Source organism: Lolium rigidum, chromosome 1 (assembly GCF_022539505.1).
Source record: "Lolium rigidum isolate FL_2022 chromosome 1, APGP_CSIRO_Lrig_0.1, whole genome shotgun sequence".
Classification (NCBI taxonomy): Eukaryota; Viridiplantae; Streptophyta; class Magnoliopsida; order Poales; family Poaceae; genus Lolium; species Lolium rigidum.
The window spans coordinates 14,085,809-14,105,728 of record NC_061508.1 but is presented as its reverse complement, the minus strand read 5'-3'; positions in this window follow the sequence as shown (position 1 = coordinate 14,105,728).

Here is a 19,920-nt window from a genome sequence, read left to right as displayed (position 1 = left end):
AACATGCTCTTGGGCCTCGCCAAAACAGAACAATTCACTTTTATGGAAATTTATTTTCAGACCCGACAAGAGCTCAAACGCAGAAAGAATTAACTTTAGGTTCCGAGCCTTGTCCATGTCGTGATCCATAAAAAGTATTGTATCGTCGGCGTATTGAAGAATGGATAGCCCTCCATCAACCAGATGAGGAATGACCCCTTCAATTTGGCCCTCAGACTTTGCCCGTTCAATCAAGACAGCAAGCATATCAGCCACTATATTAAATAGCACTGGCGATAATGGATCTCCCTGTCTAAGTCCTTTCTTAGTCTGGAAATATTTGCCAACATCGTCATTGACTTTAATGGCAACACTTCCACCCGAGATAAAACTATTGATTAACGCACGCCACTCAACAGAGAAGCCTTTCATTCTGAGAGTTTGTTGTAAAAAAGACCACTCAACCTTATCATAGGCCTTCTCAAAGTCAATCTTTAAGATGACGCCATTCAACTTCTTTCTATGCAATTCATGAACAGTTTCATGGAGGACGACAACCCCATCCAGAATATTCCGTCCTTGCATAAAAGCAGTTTGAGAAGGTCTAATGACATGATCAGCCACCGAATTTAATCGGATCGTGGCAACCTTAGTGAAAATTTTAAAGCTCACGTTAAGAAGACAAATAGGACGGTATTGTTGAATCCTTTCTGCTTCATTAACCTTGGGCAATAAAATGATCTCACCAAAGTTGAGCCTAAAAAGCTCTAATTGCCCATCATGTAGATTCGCAAAAAGAGCAAGAAGGTCATCCTTGATGACATCCCAGAAAGATTGATAAAATTCAGCAGGGAAACCATCAGGGCCAGGGGCTTTATTATGCTCCATTTGGAAGACAGCTTTTCTTACTTCCTCCTCTGAGTAAGGCGAAGTGAGAAAACTATTCTCCGCTTGCGAGACTTGGGGGATATCCTCTGTTCTTGTCTCATCAAGCGTGAAATTGCTTTCCTCTGGGGCACCAAAAAGCCCTTTATAATAATTTGTGATAAACGACTTTAGCTGCTCATGACCCTCAATCGTGCCCTCGTCCTGAACAAGAGTACGAATAAGTTTCTTCCTGTGTCTGCCATTGGCAACACAATGAAAGTACCTTGTATTCGAATCTCCTTCAAGAATAAATTGGGCCTTAGACCGTTGGTACCATTTCAGCTCCTCCTCCCGCAGTAGTTTTGCGATTTCCGCATTTGATTGGCTTTTTTGCTCAATCTCTTGTGCGGAAAGCGGTCTAACTTCTGCTTTGGCTTCGAGGTCATCAATAATAGATGAAAGTCGCTGCTTTTCTTTTTTAAGAATACCAGTTGTATGCCGTGCCCATCCACCGAGGTGTTTGCGTACCGCACGCATTTTATTATTCCACCTTTGTATCGGAGACACTCCCACAACCGGTCTTTCCCATAACTTTTTAACCATGGTTTGAAAACCTTCTCGATTCAACCAACCGAGTTCAAATTTGAAACGGCGTTTAGTCGGAGGTCTAGGTAAACCAGTGGATATTAAGATGGGAGCATGATCCGAGAACCCAACAATACGTTCTAGTGCGCGTACCGTCACCATTGGGAATTTCAATTCCCAATCGGTATCCATTAGTACGCGATCTAGCTTTTCATATGTTGGCTCCGGAAGACTGTTAGCCCAAGTAAATTGTCTGCCAATCATTGATACCTCTCTCAAGTCCAAGCTGTCAATGACCGCGTTGAACAGGAAAGGCCAATGATTGTCAAAACTGCCCCTACTCTTCTCGCATGGAAATCTTAGCAAATGAAAATTCCCCCAATGAGAATTGGGTGAGGGTTTTCCTTTGCTAGGTTCACCAACTCACGAAGAAAGGCGGCCTTATGAGCTTCCTGAGCAGCACCATACACGGCTACAAGACTCCATATGAAATTGTCAGCTCTATTACGGATGTGGAATTTGATATGATATTCCCCAACCGAATGTGCTAACACTTCCATAGAGTCTGTTTTGACACCGAGTAAGATACCGCCGGAACGCCCACGGGGTGGACAGGATATCCAAGTAAAGTCTATACCACCGGATATACGGTTGAGAAGACTTTGCGAGAAATCCCGTCGCCCCGTCTCAGAAATAGCCAAAAAATCCAAACTATGATCCCTAATGCAATCGGCAAAATGTAAGTGCTTAGCCAAGTCACCAAGACCTCTGCTATTTGCAAACATGCCATTCATTGGGAAACAATTGGATATTTGGGAATTTTTGACCGTTTCCGCGGTTTTTTATGAGAGGGAGATTTGGATTTCCGACGAGATGCCTTTAATTCATATAAAGAGTACATGTCATCCTCATCCAATCCCACCTCTGACACCTCACCAACTAGATGAGAAAGAAGCTGACCATCTGATGTGGCAATCGCTTCATCCTCATCCAAGTAAGTGGAGTCCAACCTAGTCGAAGCTTTTGGAATGACCGTAAAACGATCAAATTCCATATGCTTCAAGACTCTAGTTGAAACAGAAATCTCCTTATCTGATCTACCAAGACTAACTCCTAAACCATTAAGCTTAGAAGAAATAATTGGTGATGAAAAGGATAAAAAAGATCTGGATTTATGAGAAGAGATCATACCATCGAAGTCGAGATTTTTAGCCGCCTTTCGGCGCATCGCCTTCTGCATGGTATCCTCATCCGTCACCGTCCCACCACCCGCATCCACCCCAAACCTCCCACTCCGCCTAACCGGAGTGACGTACCCATCATGGTAGTCACTCGACGGTACAAGAGTGGGCGACTGAACAGGCGCCCCCCTATGACGCTGCGACAGCGATAGGGGGGGTATCGTCGGGGACGTAGGCGTAGCGGGCGGAGAAGGTGATAGAACAGGCAGTGGTGAGGAAGAGGTATCCGTCGATGAGGAGGGTGCCACCGTCGGAGAAGAAAGAAGGGGGACCGGGGCTGACCATGCCAATGAAGCATTCGGCCCCGAGCCCACCCCTCCCAAAGATGACGTCGAAACCTCGGTGGTGTGGGGCAAGGGCGATGTAGCAGCCCCACACACCACCGCTATCTCGTCTCCTCCACCCGCCGTCTCCTCCGACACCACTATATATATACGTAATCAATTATACGCATCCCGGCCCCCTTTGTATTGTACATGCCCCCCACTCGCCAAGTTATATAATATAATACATAATCAATTAACGATTGGCGGACAATCATGGACGAGATGCATCTTGAGCAATTGTTATGTTTTTCTCTTTGTTGAGCCCTCTCTGTATGATGAGAAATGGAAGACAAAGGAATATATATGTCTAAAGTATTTTTTCAATAAAAAAATATATTAATATCAAGAGATACGCACAACTAAAAAAAAGAAACTAAGAAATAAAGCAAGTGTTTTATTTATGTTCTCCTTTTACGTGAATCCCTGCAAGGCTGCAACCATGCCCAACACAGAAACAAAGCATTGTCTTACCCCATCTAATCACTTGCTCAGCGCATGCCTGAATTGCCTCCACTACCTTCTAAGATCTCCACCAGGACCGCCTCCATCTTCATCGAAGCGACCTGATAAGGTTAAATCTAGGCAACTGTTACGGTACCTTTTACCATAGATAGGAGAGGAAGAGGTATGAAATCAACCAACGGATTAGATTAAGTGGCGGAGATTTGTTGACTGCCAAAACCCACCGGCGGGCAGCGGCCTTGTCAACACCGTAGAGCCGGGAAGAGCCTAGAGCTGCGGCTGGCTGAGACCCCTCCGAGCGACGGCCCGCAATGCTCTTCTGGTCACACGCGGCAATGTGAAGTGCAAGGGCGTGCCACCTGACCTATACCTGGTCAGGAAGGTGATGGGGATGCCTCGCTTAGTTCCTGCATGGCATACACGTAAACATTAAATACGAGCCTCGATCGGCTCTCAGGTTATCCTGTGAATCGGCTCAAAGAGCCGATCCACCCATGATTCGTACGGGGTGCACGAATACCTGGTGGTCCTGCTTGATCAAGATAAAGCTAATGAGATCTACGACGATTTAGGGTTTTCACCGCATAATCGGATCATCCTACTCCAGGTTGGGCCTCGCGGCCACGCACGGTGCTCGTAAGCCGATCCTAAACAAGGCCTAAAAACCAACATTAAGTTGATCCTCGGAACATCCCGTTTAGGACTTGCGAACGCCACCCTACGTGCCACTGGATCCTCCCCCCCTTTGTAAGGCCTAACTATTGCAGATATTAAACTAATCCTTGTAGAACAAGGAGCAACCGTAACGGATCAGATCTACTAGATGATGATCAAGTGGGGTGCCGCCCCCACACCTGAGATAGGTGTGAGGGCGGCTAGATATGCAAGGGTTGCACTACGTAAGCATGCTTAAACGAAGAACAATGCTAACCCTAACACATCTATGATAACTACGTTGCTCGCCATCAAAAGCGCTTCGATGACGAGCAACGCATGAACAACATGGGGCTTGTGCTGCCTAGATCGCAAGATGCGATCTAGGCAGCATGTCGCTTACCTGATAGAAACCCTCGAGACGAAGGAGTTGGCGATGCGCCGAGATTGGTTTGTTTTGGGTTGAACGTGAGTTGTTGTTTATTCCATAAACCCTAGGTACATATTTATAGTCCAGGGGACTTTCTAACGTGGGAATATCCCATCGTGCACGATACAAACTCTAACTTTTAATCTAAAATATAATCTACCGAAACTAGAGATACACGGGCAAAATAGCCCAAATTCTCCGTGCGAGGCCGCTTCGAGAGATCTTCCTCGTGTAATCTTCCAAGCCCATCTCTCTTACGGCCCACCTCTGGATTTGTCCAAAATCTGGTGATAACTTGGTCAAAATCTTGATCGCGGCCCACCTCTAACTTGGTCAAATTCTGGTGCTAACACATGCCCCCCTGGTTTTGGAAATGATATTTCCAAAATCATTACGCTTTTCCTTTTCTTCATCGGGTCATACCATGGCAGAGCTTCACCATGGTGCCTTAACTCTTCCTCCTCCATGGGAGACCCGCTGGCGAAGCACTGATGTCTACTTTCCCCCTCCTTTCCTGTAGACAGTGTTGGGCCTCCAAGAGCAGAGGTTTGTAGAACAGCAGCAAGTTTCCCTTAAGTGGATACCCAAGGTTTATCGAACTCAGGGAGGAAGAGGTCAAAGATATCCCTCTCATGCAACCCTGCAACCACAAAGCAAGAAGTCTCTTGTGTCCCCAACACACCAAATAGGTGCACTAGTTCGGCGAAGAGATAGTGAAATACAAGTGGTATGAATATATATGAGCAGTAGCAACGGTGCCAGAAAAGTGCTTGGCGCGTAGTTGATGGTGGTGGTATTGCAGCAGTAGTAACGCAGTAAAACAGTAAACAAGCAGTAGTAACTCAGCAATATTTAGGAACAAGGCCTAGGGATTACACTTTCACTAGTGGACACTCTCAACATTGATCACATAACAGAATAGATAAATGCATACTCTACACTTTTGTTGGATGATGAACACATTGCGTAGGATTACACGAACCCTCAATGCCGGAGTTAACAAGCTCCACAATAATGCTCATGTTTAAGTAACCTTTAGTGTAAGATAGATCAACGCTACTAAACCAAGTACTAGCATAGCATGCACACTCTGTCACCTTCATGCATATGTAGGAGGAATAGATCACATCAATATTATCATAGCAATAGTTAACTCCATAATCTACAAGAGATCATGATCATAGCATAAACCAAGTACTAACACGGTGCATACACTGTCACCATTACACACGTGCAGGAGGAATAGAACTACTTTAATAACACATCACTAGAGTAGCACATAGATAAATTGTGATACAAACACATTGCAATCATAAAGAGATATAAATAAGCACCTCACTATGCCATTCAACGGTGAATAAGTATTCTGTGAAATCTAGCCTAAGAGACCCACACGGTGCACACACTTGTCACCTTTACACACGTGGGACGAGGAGTCTCCGGAGATCACATAAGTAAAACTCACTTGACTAGCATAATGACATCTAGATTACAAGCATCATCATATGAATCTCAATCATGTAAGGCAGCTCATGAGATTATTGTATTGAAGCACATAGGAGAGAGATGAACCACATAGCTACCGGTACAGCCCCGAGCCTCGATGGAGAACTACTCCCTCCTCATGGGAGCAGCAGCGGTGATGAAGATGGCGGTGCAGATGGCAGCGGTGTCGATGGAGAAGCCTTCCGGGGGCACTTCCCCGCTCCGGCAGCGTGCCGGAACAGAGATCCTGTCCCCCAGATCTTGGCTTCGCGATGGCGGCGGCTCTGGAAGGTTTTCGTGGTTTTCGTCGAACGTCCCAGGGTTTTCTGATCCAGGGGCTCTTTATAGGCGAAGAGGCGACGCAGGAGGGTCGAAGGGGGGCCCACACTATAGGGGGGCGCGCCCCCCCCTGGCCGCGCCGGGGTGTGGTGTGGTGGCCCTGCTCCCCTTCTCTGGCGGTTCTCGTGTGTTCTGGATGCTTCCGGGTAAAATAGGAACCTGGGCGTTGATTTCGTCCGATTCCGAGAATATTTCGTTACTAGGATTTCTGAAACCAAAACAGCAGAAAACAGGAAGCGGCACTTCGGCATCTTGTTAATAGGTTAGTTCCAGAAAATGCACGAATATGACATAAAGTGTGCATAAAACATGTAGATAACATCAATAATGTGGCATGGAACACAAGAAATTATCGATACGTTGGAGACGTATCAGCATCCCCAAGCTTAGTTTCTGCTCGTCCCGAGCAGGTAAAACGATAACAAGGATAATTTCTGGAGTGACATGCCATCATAATCTTGATCATACTATTTGTAAAGCATATGTAATGAATGCAGCAATCCAAGACAATGGTAATGACATGAGTAAACAACTGAATCATAAAGCAAAGACTTTTCATGAATAGCACTTCAAGACAAGCATCAATAAGTCTTGCATAAGAGTTAACTCATAAAGCAATAATTCAAAGTAAAGGTATTGAAGCAACACAAAAGAAGATTAAGTTTCAGCGGTTGCTTTCAACTTGTAACATGTATATCTCATGGATAATTGTCAATGCAAAGCAATATAACAAATGCAATATGCAAATATGTAAGAATCAATGCAAAGTTCACACAAGTGTTTGCTTCTTGAGGTGGAGAGAAATAGGTGAACTGACTCAACAATAAAAGTAAAAGAATGGTCCTTCGAAGAGGAAAGCATCGATTGCTATATTTGTGCTAGAGCTTTGATTTTGAAAACATAAAGAGAGCATAAAAGTAAAGTTTTGAGAGGTGTATGTTGTTGTCAACGAATGGTAGCGGGTACTCTAACCCCCTTGCCAGACAAACCTTCAAAGAGCGGCTCCCATTTTATTTTATTTTTGGGTGGCACTCCTTCCAACCTTTCTTTCACAAACCATGGCTAACCGAATCCTCGGGTGCCCGCCAACAATCTCATACCATGAAGGAGTGCCTTTTTATTTTAGTTTTATTATGATGACACTCCTCCCAACCTTTGCTTACACAAGCCATGGCTAACCGAATCCTTCGGGTGCCGTCCAACAATCACAAACCATGGAGGAGTGTCTATTTTTGTTAATTAATTTGGGACCTGGGAATCCCATTGCCAGCTCTTTTGCAAAATTATTGGATAAGCGGATGAAGCCACTAGTCCATTGGTGAAAGTTGCCCAACAAGATTGAAAGATAAACACCACATACTTCCTCATGAGCTATAAAACATTGACACAAATAAGAGGTAATAAATTTTGAATTGTTTAAAGGTAGCACTCAAGCAATTTACTTTGGAATGGCGGGAAATACCATGTAGTAGGTAGGTATGGTGGACACAAATGGCATAGTGTTGTTTGGCTCAAGGATTTGGATGCATGAGAAGTATTCCCTCTCGATACAAGGTTTAGGCTAGCAAGGTTGTTTGAAGCAAACACAAGTATGAACTAGTACAGCAAAACTCACATAAAAGACATATTACAAGCATCATAAGACTATACATTGTCTTCCTTGTTGTTCAAACATCTTACTAGAAAATATCTAGACTCTAGAGAAACCACTCATGCAAACCAAATTTTAACAAGCTCTATGTATTTCTTCACTAATAAGTGTAAGGTATATGATGCAAGAGCTTAAACATGAGCACAACAATTGCCAAGTATCACATTACCCAAGACATTTATAGCAATTACTACATGTATCATTTTCCAATTCCAACCATATAACAATTTAACGAAGGGGAAACTTCGCCATGAATATTATGAGCTAAGAACACATGTGTTCATACGAACCAGCGGAGCGTGTCTCTCTCCCACACAAGCATGATGTAATCCAATTTATTCAAACACAAACAAAAATAGAAACAAACAAACAGACGCTCCAAGTAAAGTACATAAGATGTGATTGAATAAAAATATAGTTTAAAGAGAAGGAACCTGATAATGTTGTCGATGAAGAAGGGGATGCCTTGGGCATCCCCAAGCTTAGACGCTTGAGTCTTCTTGATATATGCAGGGGTGAACCACTGGGGCATCCCCAAGCTTAGACTCTTCACTCTTCTTGATCATAATATATCATCCTCCTCTCTTGACCCTTGAAAACTTCCTCCACACCAAACTCGAAACAACTCATTAGAGGGTTAGTGCACAATATAAATTGACATATTCAGAGGTGACACAATCATTCTTAACACTTCTGGACATTGCATAATGCTACTGGACATTAGTGGATCAAAGAAATTCATCCAACATAGCGAAAGAGGCAATGCGAAATAAAAGGCAGAATCTGTCAAAACAGAACAGTTCGTATTGACGAATTTTAAAATGGCACCAGACTTGCTCAAATGAAAATGCTCAAATTGAATGAAAGTTGCGTACATATCTGAGGATCATGCACGTAAATTGGCATAATTTTCTGAGTTACCTACAGGGAGGTGGACCCAGATTCGTGACAGCAAAGAAATCTGGAACTGCGCAGTAATCCAAATCTAGTACTTACTTTACTATCAAAGACTTTACTTGGCACAACAAAACATAAAACTAAGATAAGGAGAGGTTGCTACAGTAGTAAACAACTTCCAAGACACAAGTATAAAACAAAGTACTGTAGCAAAATAACACATGGGTTATCTCCCAAGAAGTTCTTTTCTTTATAGCCATTAAGATGGGCTCAGCAGTTTTAATGATGCACTCGCAAGAAATAGTATTTGAAGCAAAAGAGAGCATCAAGAGGCAAATATGAAACAAATTTAAGTCTAACATGCTTCCTATGCAAAGGAATCTTGTAAATAAACAAGTTCATGAAGAGCAAAGTAACAAGCATAGGAAGATAAAACAAGTGTAGCTTCAAAAATTTCAGCACATAGAGAGGCATTTTAGTAACATGAAAATTCTACAACCATATTTTCCTCTCTCATAATAACTTTCAGTAGTGTCATGAGCAAACTCAACAATATAACTATCACATAAAGCATTCTTATCATGAGTCTCATGCATAAAATAATTACTACTCCCAACATAAGCATAATCAATTTTATTAGTTGTAGTGGGAGCAAATTCAACAAAGTAGCTATCATTATTATTCTCATCATCAAATATAGGAGGCATATTGTAATCATAATCAAATTCACTCTCCATAGTAGGTGGCACCAAAAGACCACTATCATTATAATCATCATAAATAGGAGGCAAAGTATCATCAAAGAAAATTTTCTCCTCAATGCTTGGGGGACTAAAAAGATCATGAAAACCAGCTTCCCCAAGCTTAGAACTTTCTATATCATTATCAACAATGGTGTTCAAAGCATTCATACTAATATTACTACCGAGCATGCAAAGAAGATTTCATAGGTTTTTTAATTTTCGCATCAAACAATCCATGTTTTAAATCAGGAAATAGAACAAGAAGCTCATTGTTGTCCATTATGCCAAACTAGTGTAAACAAGAAACAAAAAGTTGCAATTGCAGGATCTAAAGGAAATAGCTTCGAGTACACACACGACGGCGCCAGAAAAATACTTTACCTGAGACCGTAGTATGAGTGCCTTTTACCTTTCCTCCCCGGCAACGGCGCCAGAAAAGTGCTTGATGTCTACTTTCCCCCTCCTTTCCTGTAGACAGTGTTGGGCCTCCAAGAGCAGAGGTTTGTAGAACAGCAGCAAGTTTCCCTTAAGTGGATACCCAAGGTTTATCGAACTCAGGGAGGAAGAGGTCAAAGATATCCCTCTCATGCAACCCTGCAACCACAAAGCAAGAAGTCTCTTGTGTCCCCAACACACCAAATAGGTGCACTAGTTCGGCGAAGAGATAGTGAAATATAGGTGGTATGAATATATATGAGCAGTAGCAACGGTGCCAGAAAAGTGCTTGGCGCGTAGTTGATGGTGGTGGTATTGCAGACAGTAGTAACGCAAAGAAACGATGAAACAAGCAGTAGTAACTCAAGCAATATTTAGGAACAAGGCCTAGGGATTACACTTTCACTAGTGGACACTCTCAACATTGATCACATAACGGAACGAGATAAATGCATACTCTACACTTTTGTTGGATGATGAACACATTGCGTAGGATTACACGAACCCTCAATGCCGGAGTTAACAAGCTCCACAATAATGCTCATGTTTAAGTAACCTTTAGTGTAAGATAGATCAACGCTACTAAACCAAGTACTAGCATAGCATGCACACTTGTCACCTTCATGCATATGTAGGAGGAATAGATCACATCAATATTATCATAGCAATAGTTAACTCCATAATCTACAAGAGATCATGATCATAGCATAAACCAAGTACTAACACGGTGCACACACTCGTCACCATTACACACGTGCAGGAGGAATAGAACTACTTTAATAACACATCACTAGAGTAGCACATAGATAAATTGTGATACAAACACATTGCAATCATAAAGAGATATAAATAAGCACCTCACTATGCCATTCAACGGTGAATAAGTATTCTGTGAAATCTAGCCTAAGAGACCCACACGGTGCACACACTGTCACCTTTACACACGTGGGACGAGGAGTCTCCGGAGATCACATAAGTAAAACTCACTTGACTAGCATAATGACATCTAGATTACAAGCATCATCATATGAATCTCAATCATGTAAGGCAGCTCATGAGATTATTGTATTGAAGCACATAGGAGAGAGATGAACCACATAGCTACCGGTACAGCCCCGAGCCTCGATGGAGAACTACCCCTCCTCATGGGAGCAGCAGCGGTGATGAAGATGGCGGTGGAGATGGCAGCGGTGTCGATGGAGAAGCCTTCCGGGGGCACTTCCCCGCTCCGGCAGCGTGCCGGAACAGAGATCATGTCCCCCAGATCTTGGCTTCGCGATGGCGGCGGCTCTGGAAGGTTTTCGTGGTTTTCGTCGAACGTCCCAGGGTTTTCTGATCCAGGGGCTCTTTATAGGCGAAGAGGCGACGCAGGAGGGTCGAAGGGGGGCCCACACTATAGGGGGGGCGCGCCCCCCCTGGCCGCGCCGGGGTGTGGTGTGGTGGCCCTGCTCCCCTTCTCTGGCGGTTCTCGTGTGTTCTGGATGCTTCCGGGTAAAATAGGAACCTGGGCGTTGATTTCGTCCGATTCCGAGAATATTTCGTTACTAGGATTTCTGAAACCAAAAACAGCAGAAAACAGGAACTGGCACTTCGGCATCTTGTTAATAGGTTAGTTCCAGAAAATGCACGAATATGACATAAAGTGTGCATAAAACATGTAGATAACATCAATAATGTGGCATGGAACACAAGAAATTATCGATACGTTGGAGACGTATCAAGCACCTCCTGGTTTAGGCAGATAGCGAAGACGATGATAACGAGGGCAACAAGAATTAGTGACATGGCACCATTAGTATGCGAACAATCGGCTCTTCATTGTAGAAAACCCTCCTCTGCTAACGAAGAAACACTTCCAGTCAAATATTTTGCCGATAGTCAAAGTCACACGATTTCCCAAAAAAGCCGATGACATCGCGTCGGTCCCCATCATAAAAATACCAATAACGTCGGCCTAGCCGCCCTTCCAAACGGTAACCTGCGACCTCCTTCTGAAAAGATAAAGTCAGATCCCCAAATCGCCGCCTGCACCATTCCAATCCACGATCATCTACGCAGATCTCATCCGCGCCGCCCCCAACTCCTTCAACGCATCTCATGGCGGAATCATCCAACACCAACGCCGCAGTTTCTGGCCTGAAGGTAAGCCTCAACCTCCTCTCGCCATTCGATTCGACATGGGATTAATGGCAAACACCTGGATTAATGTTCTGCTCCGCTATTAATTTAGGTCTCAGACATTCTTCTGCCACATCCTTCCCTCGCAAATTCGATGTGCCTCGGTCCTCGTTCTTCCGAGAGTCCCGCCCTGTTAATTTCGTGTGAGGCTAACAGAATCCCCTTCGTGAGTCAGCACCTAGATCTGACTTCCTGGGCCGACTGCTTGCGAGCCTGGCCTAATCCCCCTGAAGGTTGGGTAGCATGGTACAATAGAGTATCAAAATCCCATTATGCCACTTGGGAAACCATAGGGATAGCAGATGCCTTGTCCTTATCATTGTCTCCTCTTGAAAAGAATGAGAACATCCTGAAGACAATCGGCTACTTCTGGACTGATGCACTGAACTGCTTCATGTTCGGCCATGGCCCTATGACCCCGACTCTGCTGGATGTGGCCATGATCACAGGTCTAGACATTGCATCCCCTAGCCCTTCTGCATTCAAACTGCCGAAAGTCCCTTTCACTCTTTCCTCCAAAAAGGAATGTACCAGCTGGGGTGCCTACCTCAATCGCTATATGAAAAACAAAGGCCCTGTGACAGAGAGGGAACACACAGCTTTCCTGAACTTCTGGCTGGAGCACTTCATATTCTGTGGCCCATCACTTGCTCCTACCAAGAATTACCTCTCCCTGGCCTATGAACTTGCTAAAGGCACCCAGCTCGGCTTAGGCAAACTGTTTCTTGGAGAGGTCTACCGATCCCTTCAACTGATGTCTGTCAAACTGTCCTCTCAAAAGACAGTTAAAACTGGCGGCCCCTGGTGGTTTATTTAGTTGTGGGCCCAACTATACTTCCAAAACCGAATCCCAGACTTCCCCTCGCTGACCACCTGCACCTTTCCGGATGCAAATGGCAAGGAAATTCGATGCACCAGCTATGGCCAAGCCCTGTATGGTCTCCCGGGCAGCAGGCTGATCCCCCAGGAAGTAGCAGGGTGGTTTAAGATTTTCTTCCAAGGTTTGGACAATCCCCTGTTCCTCCCTTATACTGAATCGGCCGATTTTGAAAACCCAGTCTCTTTCCGATTGGATGACTTCGCCGATGACGCCAGCACACAGCACCTGTACTCCCTCATGATCCGTCCTTGCTTCCTCCCTGTTGGCATGAGTACTTCAAACCGGATCATCAAGCCTGGTTACGAGTGTTATCAACCGGTAGTAGCAGCCCGCCAGCTTGGTCTCGGGCAGGTGCCTCCACACTTCTTCCTACACCACCTGACAGCAAGTAGAGCTGAGCTTCCTGATATCCTTACCGCCCAAAGGTGTTATACCTTTTTTGACGCCCTGGCCATCCCAATTCCGCATAACCTCAGCTTCTCCTCCACTACCGATGGTTTTGAAACTTGGTGGTCCATGTGGAAGACCCACGTCTTCAGGAAGGCTCTAGGACCGCTGCTAAAAGAGCTTGACACCGAGTATGACATCCCTGCGGACCAGGTACTGTTACTTAAGCATTTTTTGTAACCGCCTTATGGTGATTGTCTGTGACCTGACTCATCTTCCTAGCAGGAACAAGATGGTCCGGTTCCTACACAAGCTGACGGTTCCCCTTTCGTATTTCTCCCTCCGGCACCAGTGGTTCTCTTCTGCCGGAGCTCGCCTCCCCTGAAGAAAGTTATAATGCAGAGTCAGCCGATTTCACCGAAATCGGCTCCCAAGAGTAAAGCATCTTCGGGGCCCGTTGCCCCCCGAGCCTCGACTCAGGCGAGGACGGCAGTGAGGAAAGTGGCCGCCAGGAAAACCCTGAAGCGTAAAGCTCCGGTCCAGGAAAGCTTGCGTGTAAGTTGGTTCAGACCCCATAGACTCTTGTCCGTTTTCCCGAAATTGTTTACAATACGCTTGTATCCTTTCCTGCAGGCCTCCACCGAAGGAACCTCCAGCGGGGCCGAAGAAACCAGTCAGGGGGACTCGAGCTCAGGAAACTCCGAGAGGTCCACCACCCAAAGCCAGACGGCTTCACCAGCGCCGGCTTCGAAGAAAAGGTCGATTACTGACCCTTCTGCCCCCCAAGCCCCGACCAGGTCGGGGTCACGCACGAAACGCCGCTGCGCCACAAGGGCTCGCAAGAACCCACGAACCTCTTCATCAAGCCAGGAGGTCTCAAATGTAATTATCCTCTTGGTCATACTCCATGCTGTCCCGTTGTCATTTGGATCGGGTAATCAATTTCTCGTGCAGGCCGAAGAAACTCCTAGCGGGGATGTTGAGGAGGTGCCGATGCCGTCCGCTACCTTGGATCTAGCTGCCCCGACGACAGCGGCTGAACAAGTGGCTGACCCAACCGAGTTCACAGAAAAGCCGATCGTTGCTGCGTCGGCTGTTCCTTCTCCCTTGGGAGAGGTATGTCTCTCCTCCTTGGTTCCATCAATTTCCTGCCACCTGCTAAACTCACTTTGTTTGCCTTATCAGGATTGCGACCTCTCGAGCTTGCTTACGTTCGACACAGAATCCATCGATCCCACTTCTTTCAAGGCAAGTGGGGAGCCGGGTACTAGCACGGTCCGCGGCCAACTCCAGCGCCTCAAGGACTTGCTCTCTACCTCCACTGAGGCTCTGATCGAGAATTCCGAAGAAGTCAAAGGCATCCTCGAGGATATCCAGCCTCATCTCCCTATGACCCTGCAAGTGAAGCTTTGGCCTGCTGTCACCCTGTCGGTCTTTAAGTCACGGGTGCAATCAGCTCGCGAAAGGATTACTCTTCGCCACTCCCAACTTCCGCTGAGAGCCGACATTGCCGAGAAGTGTCGACGGCTCAATGAGAGGAAGGCTGCTCTGGACGCCTGATGACCCACAAGTATAGGGGATCGCAACAGTCTTCGAGGGAAGTATTACCCAATTTATTGATTCGACACAAGGGGAGACAAAGAATACTTGGAAGCCTTAACAACGGAGTTGTCAATTCAGTTGCACTGGAAACGAGACTTGCTCGCAAGAGTTTATCGAGTAGTAACGGTTTTATAGCGATAGCGATAGTGAAATAACAACGACAGAGTAACAAAGACAGCGAGTAGTGATTTTAGTAAACGAGCAGGATTAAAATATCGTAGGCACGGGGACGGATAACGGGCGTTGCATGGATGAGAGAAACTCATGTAACAATCATAGCAGGGCATTTGCGAGATAATAATAAAACGGTGTCCAAGTACAAAGCAATCAATAGGCATGTGTTCCATATATAGTCGTGCGTGCTCGCAATGAGAAACTTGCACAACATCTTTTGTCCTACCAGCCGGTGGCAGCCGGGCCTCAAGGGAACTACTGGATATTAAGGTACTCCTTTTAATAGAGTACCGGAGCAAAGCATTAACATTCCGTGAACACATGTGATCCTCACATCGCTACCATTCCCTCCGGTTGTCCCGATTCTTGTCACTTCGGGGCCATTGATTCCGGACAGCGACATGTGTATACAACTTATAGGTAAGACCATAAACAATGAATATCTTGATGAAGCAATAACATGTTCAGATCTGAGATCATGGCACTCGGGCCCTAGTGACAAGCATTAAGCATAACAAGTTGCAACAATATCATCAAAGTACCAATTACGGACACTAGGCACTATGCCCTAACAATCTTATGCTATTACATGACCAATCTCATCCAATCCCTACCATCCCCTTCACCTACAGTGGGGGAATTACTCACACATGGATGGGGGAAACATTGCTGGTTGATGGAGAGGCGTTGGCGGTGATGGCGGTGATGATCTCCTCCAATTCCCCGTCCCGGCGGAGTGCCAGAACGGAGACTTCTGGCTCCCGCGACGGAGTTTCGCGATGTGGCGGCGTTCTGGAGGGTTTCTGGCGACTTCGACTTCTCTCCAGGCGTTTTTAGGTCGAGGCGAATAAGTAGTCCAAAGGAGGGCGTCGGAGGCCGGCCGAGGGGGCCACACCACAGGGCCGCGCGGGCCCCCCTGGGCCGCGCCGCCCTATGGTGTGGGGCCCTCGGGCCTCCACTTCAATTGCCCTTCTGGCTCCGTTAGTTTCCTGGGAAAATAGGGCCTTCTGCATAAATTCCGAGGTTTTTCCCGAAAGTTGGATTTCTGCACAAAAACGAGACACCAGAGCAGTTTCTGCTGAAAACAGCGTTAGTCCGTGTTAGTTGCATCCAAAATACACAAATTAGAGGCAAAACAATAGCAAAAGTGTTCGGGAAAGTAGATACGTTTTGGACGTATCAACTCCCCCAAGCTTAGCTTATTGCTTGTCCTCAAGCAATTCAGATTAACAACCGAGCGATAAAAGAACTTTCACGAACACATTTGCTCATATGATGTATATATTCTCATGCTATGGCTAATACTTAAGCAATTCATAATGAGATACATGCAAATAAGATCATCTAACAGCCATGTCAATCATGGAGAGGTACCAACAATTAATAATAAGCATCATGAATCATGTATATAAGCAGGATTGCAATGTTCATAAGAGAGTATGATAAAGTGGTATCTCGCTTGCTTGTATTTGATTGGCAAAACATAAATGCCCGGGCACCTCTGGAGTTCATAGAAAGACTAGAAGTAGTGATTGTCAAAAGATAAATGCATCAAAGTTATACCACAATCAATCATATTTTGAGACAAGCATATTGTACTAAGAATAACAGTTGTGCTCTCAAGATAGTGCTCAAAGAAATAATGGAGACACAACATAAAAGTAAAAGATTGACCCTTCGCAGAGGGAAGCAGGGATTAACATGCGCTAGAGCTTTTCATTTTTATAAATCAGGAGTAAAATTATTTTGAGAGGTGTTTGTTGTTGTCAACGAATGGCAATGGGTACACTAACTACCTTGCCAACCGGACTTTCAAGAGCGGCTCCCATGAATTATTGCATATTTATTTGGCACTCCTTCCAACCTTTCTTACACAAACCATGGCTAACCGAATCCTCGGGTGCCTGCCAACAATCTCATACCATGAAGGAGTGCCTTTTTGTTTTATTTTTATTATGATGATGACACTCCCCCCAACCTTTGCTTACACAAGCCATGGCTAACCGAATCCTTCGGGTGCCGTCCAACAATCACAAACCATGGAGGAGTGTCTATTTAAGTTTAATTAATCCGGGACTGGGAATCCCATTGCCAGCTCTTTTTGCAAAATTATTGGATAAGCGGATGTGCCACTATTCCATATGAGAGTCCGTCAAAAGTAAATGACAAGGTTGAAAGCTAAACACCACATACTTCCTCATGAGCTATGAAACATTAACACAAATTAAGAAGCATTTTGAAGGTTTTAAAGGTAGCGCATGAGAATTTACTTGGAATGGTTTGAAATGCCATGCATAGGTATTTATGGTGGACACTCTGGAATAACTCGGTTTTCATGTGTTTGGAGGCACGAGAAGCGTTCCCGCTCAGTACAAGTGAAGGCTAGCAAAAAGACTAGGGAGCGACAAATCAAGAGAGCAGTAACTGTCATAATCATGCTTGCGGCAAAATAAATTAACGGAGGCATAAAAGTGATACAAGAACTCTGAAGCAATATAGATCATCGAGGCTTAATTGACTTTTTGTTCAGTCATATGCATGCGTGAGCATGTGCCAAGTCGATATAAATGAATTATTCAGAGGAGGATACCACAATGCCATACTTACTTATGAATAAAGCAATGCAAGCAAACATCCATGACATGCTACTCATATTAATAGATTGGAGCTAAACATGAGAGATCATAAACTACTAGACTTTCTCAAATAACATATACCTCACATGAACCAACTAAGCATGCTCACATGGATGAGTATATGTACAAAAATGAAAACAAATAGAGTTCATACCAGCCTCTCACCACAATCAGATTGTCGTAGATCGTCATTATTGCCTTTTCACTTGTGTAGCTTGGATAATATAAAATGAAAACCACGCTCCAGCCACCGAAGACCATTGAACTCATAAAGAACTTTACAAACCAAAGAAGAACAGCAAATATTTTTGGTGTTTTCGAATTAGAGACAAGAACAAAAGGAAACAAACAAACAAAGCAAAATCTTTTTGGGTTTTCTTATAGCAAACTAGCAATAGCAAATAAAGTGAAACAAATGCAAGAAACCAAAGCAAATAAATGGTGAAGAGAAACAACAGAAATATTTTTGGTCTTTTTGTGTTTTGGAAAGGAAACAAGGCAAAACAAGAAACAGCAAACTAAAAGAAACACAGAAAAACGAGATGGCAGAAATCTGCCAAAACCTGACAGCAGTACAGAAATCGATTTTTACAAAAATCTTACGTTGCTCAGAGCGAAAAGTGTTCAACTAATGAAAGTTAGATAACAACCTGGGGAACATGCACAAAAATTTGCAGCTCAAAATGACGCTCTGGCTATTTTTGAGAATTTTTACGGTAACGTTCCAGAATCTGTTTTCAGGCAGCACTTCCCCAAATATCATCTTCCTCTCATTAGAAAACCACTCAAACGAACAAAGCAAGTATGTGCAAGTATCCAGCAACCATAATATGCAAAGAATGAGTGATGCCGGTATACCTCCCCCCAAGCTTAGGCTTTTGGCCTAAGTGGAGTTCAACCCCAACGAGGGTCGTTGTTCCTCGCCGGTGGGTAGTCCATGGAGTAGTCATAATAAAGCTCCTGCGCAGAAGAAAAGCGTGGAGGCTCCGCATATCCACCATGTTGATGCGAGGAACTTGCTGCATCGGATGATGAGTCGAGGTGCTCCTCGACCTCTATGTCGTCTCTTGCATGATGGCCTCCTCTCTCTATGTGTGCATCCAGTGCACCTTCTGTGACCGACCAATCTCCCCTGGAATCAAGGTTAGACAGAACAGGCGCAGGCAATCTTACTAGTTTCTCAGTTTTCTTAGTTATTCTCCAAACTTTCTTATAAAATATCATCTTGTAATACAGGTTACCCAAGTTGGAGGAATCTGAAACAAATTCATGTTTAATCATAGAGGCTATGTCAAGTTTTTCTATGGGGAACGGAATATCAAAATGATGAGGTTCTACATTATGAAAAACTAGTAAACGGGAGGCGATGAGACCTCCACAAATTCCACCTTTCTCACGGTTAGCAGCAAGTCTATAAGCTATTAATGCTCCCAAATTATAAGACCTACTATTTTGCAATGCTGCAGCTAGAAAAGCCAAAATCCGGGATAGAAAGTTTACCACCAATCCTTTTGGCGAGAACGCATTTGGTAATAAAATAAGCAAAGTAGCGGATAGCCGGGAGCTGAATACTCGTGATTTTACCACTTTCACCTGAGAAACTCCTTCCATCGCAAATCATCTTGTAAAGATCCGTGAGCTCTTGCGGCGATCCCCTTATCTTCTCGCACGACCCCCATTGCGGTATTCTAATTGCTGCACAAAAAGCACTAAATGGCAAGTTGACAGTTTTATTGTAAATCTTATACTGGACCGTGGGGTTAGATCGCGACCAATTAAACTTGAAATCCTGCACAAAAGCCATAGTTAATTTTACATATTGTCTTGGCTCTCCTTCAACAAAGTCACTCAGCCCTGCACGAGAAATTAGAGTTTGAACATCTTCAAATATCCCCGCGCTTCTCATGAAATCCACGCACGGGTAGTAAGAGGGGTATACTCCCTCTTCACGATTGACTATCATAACTTG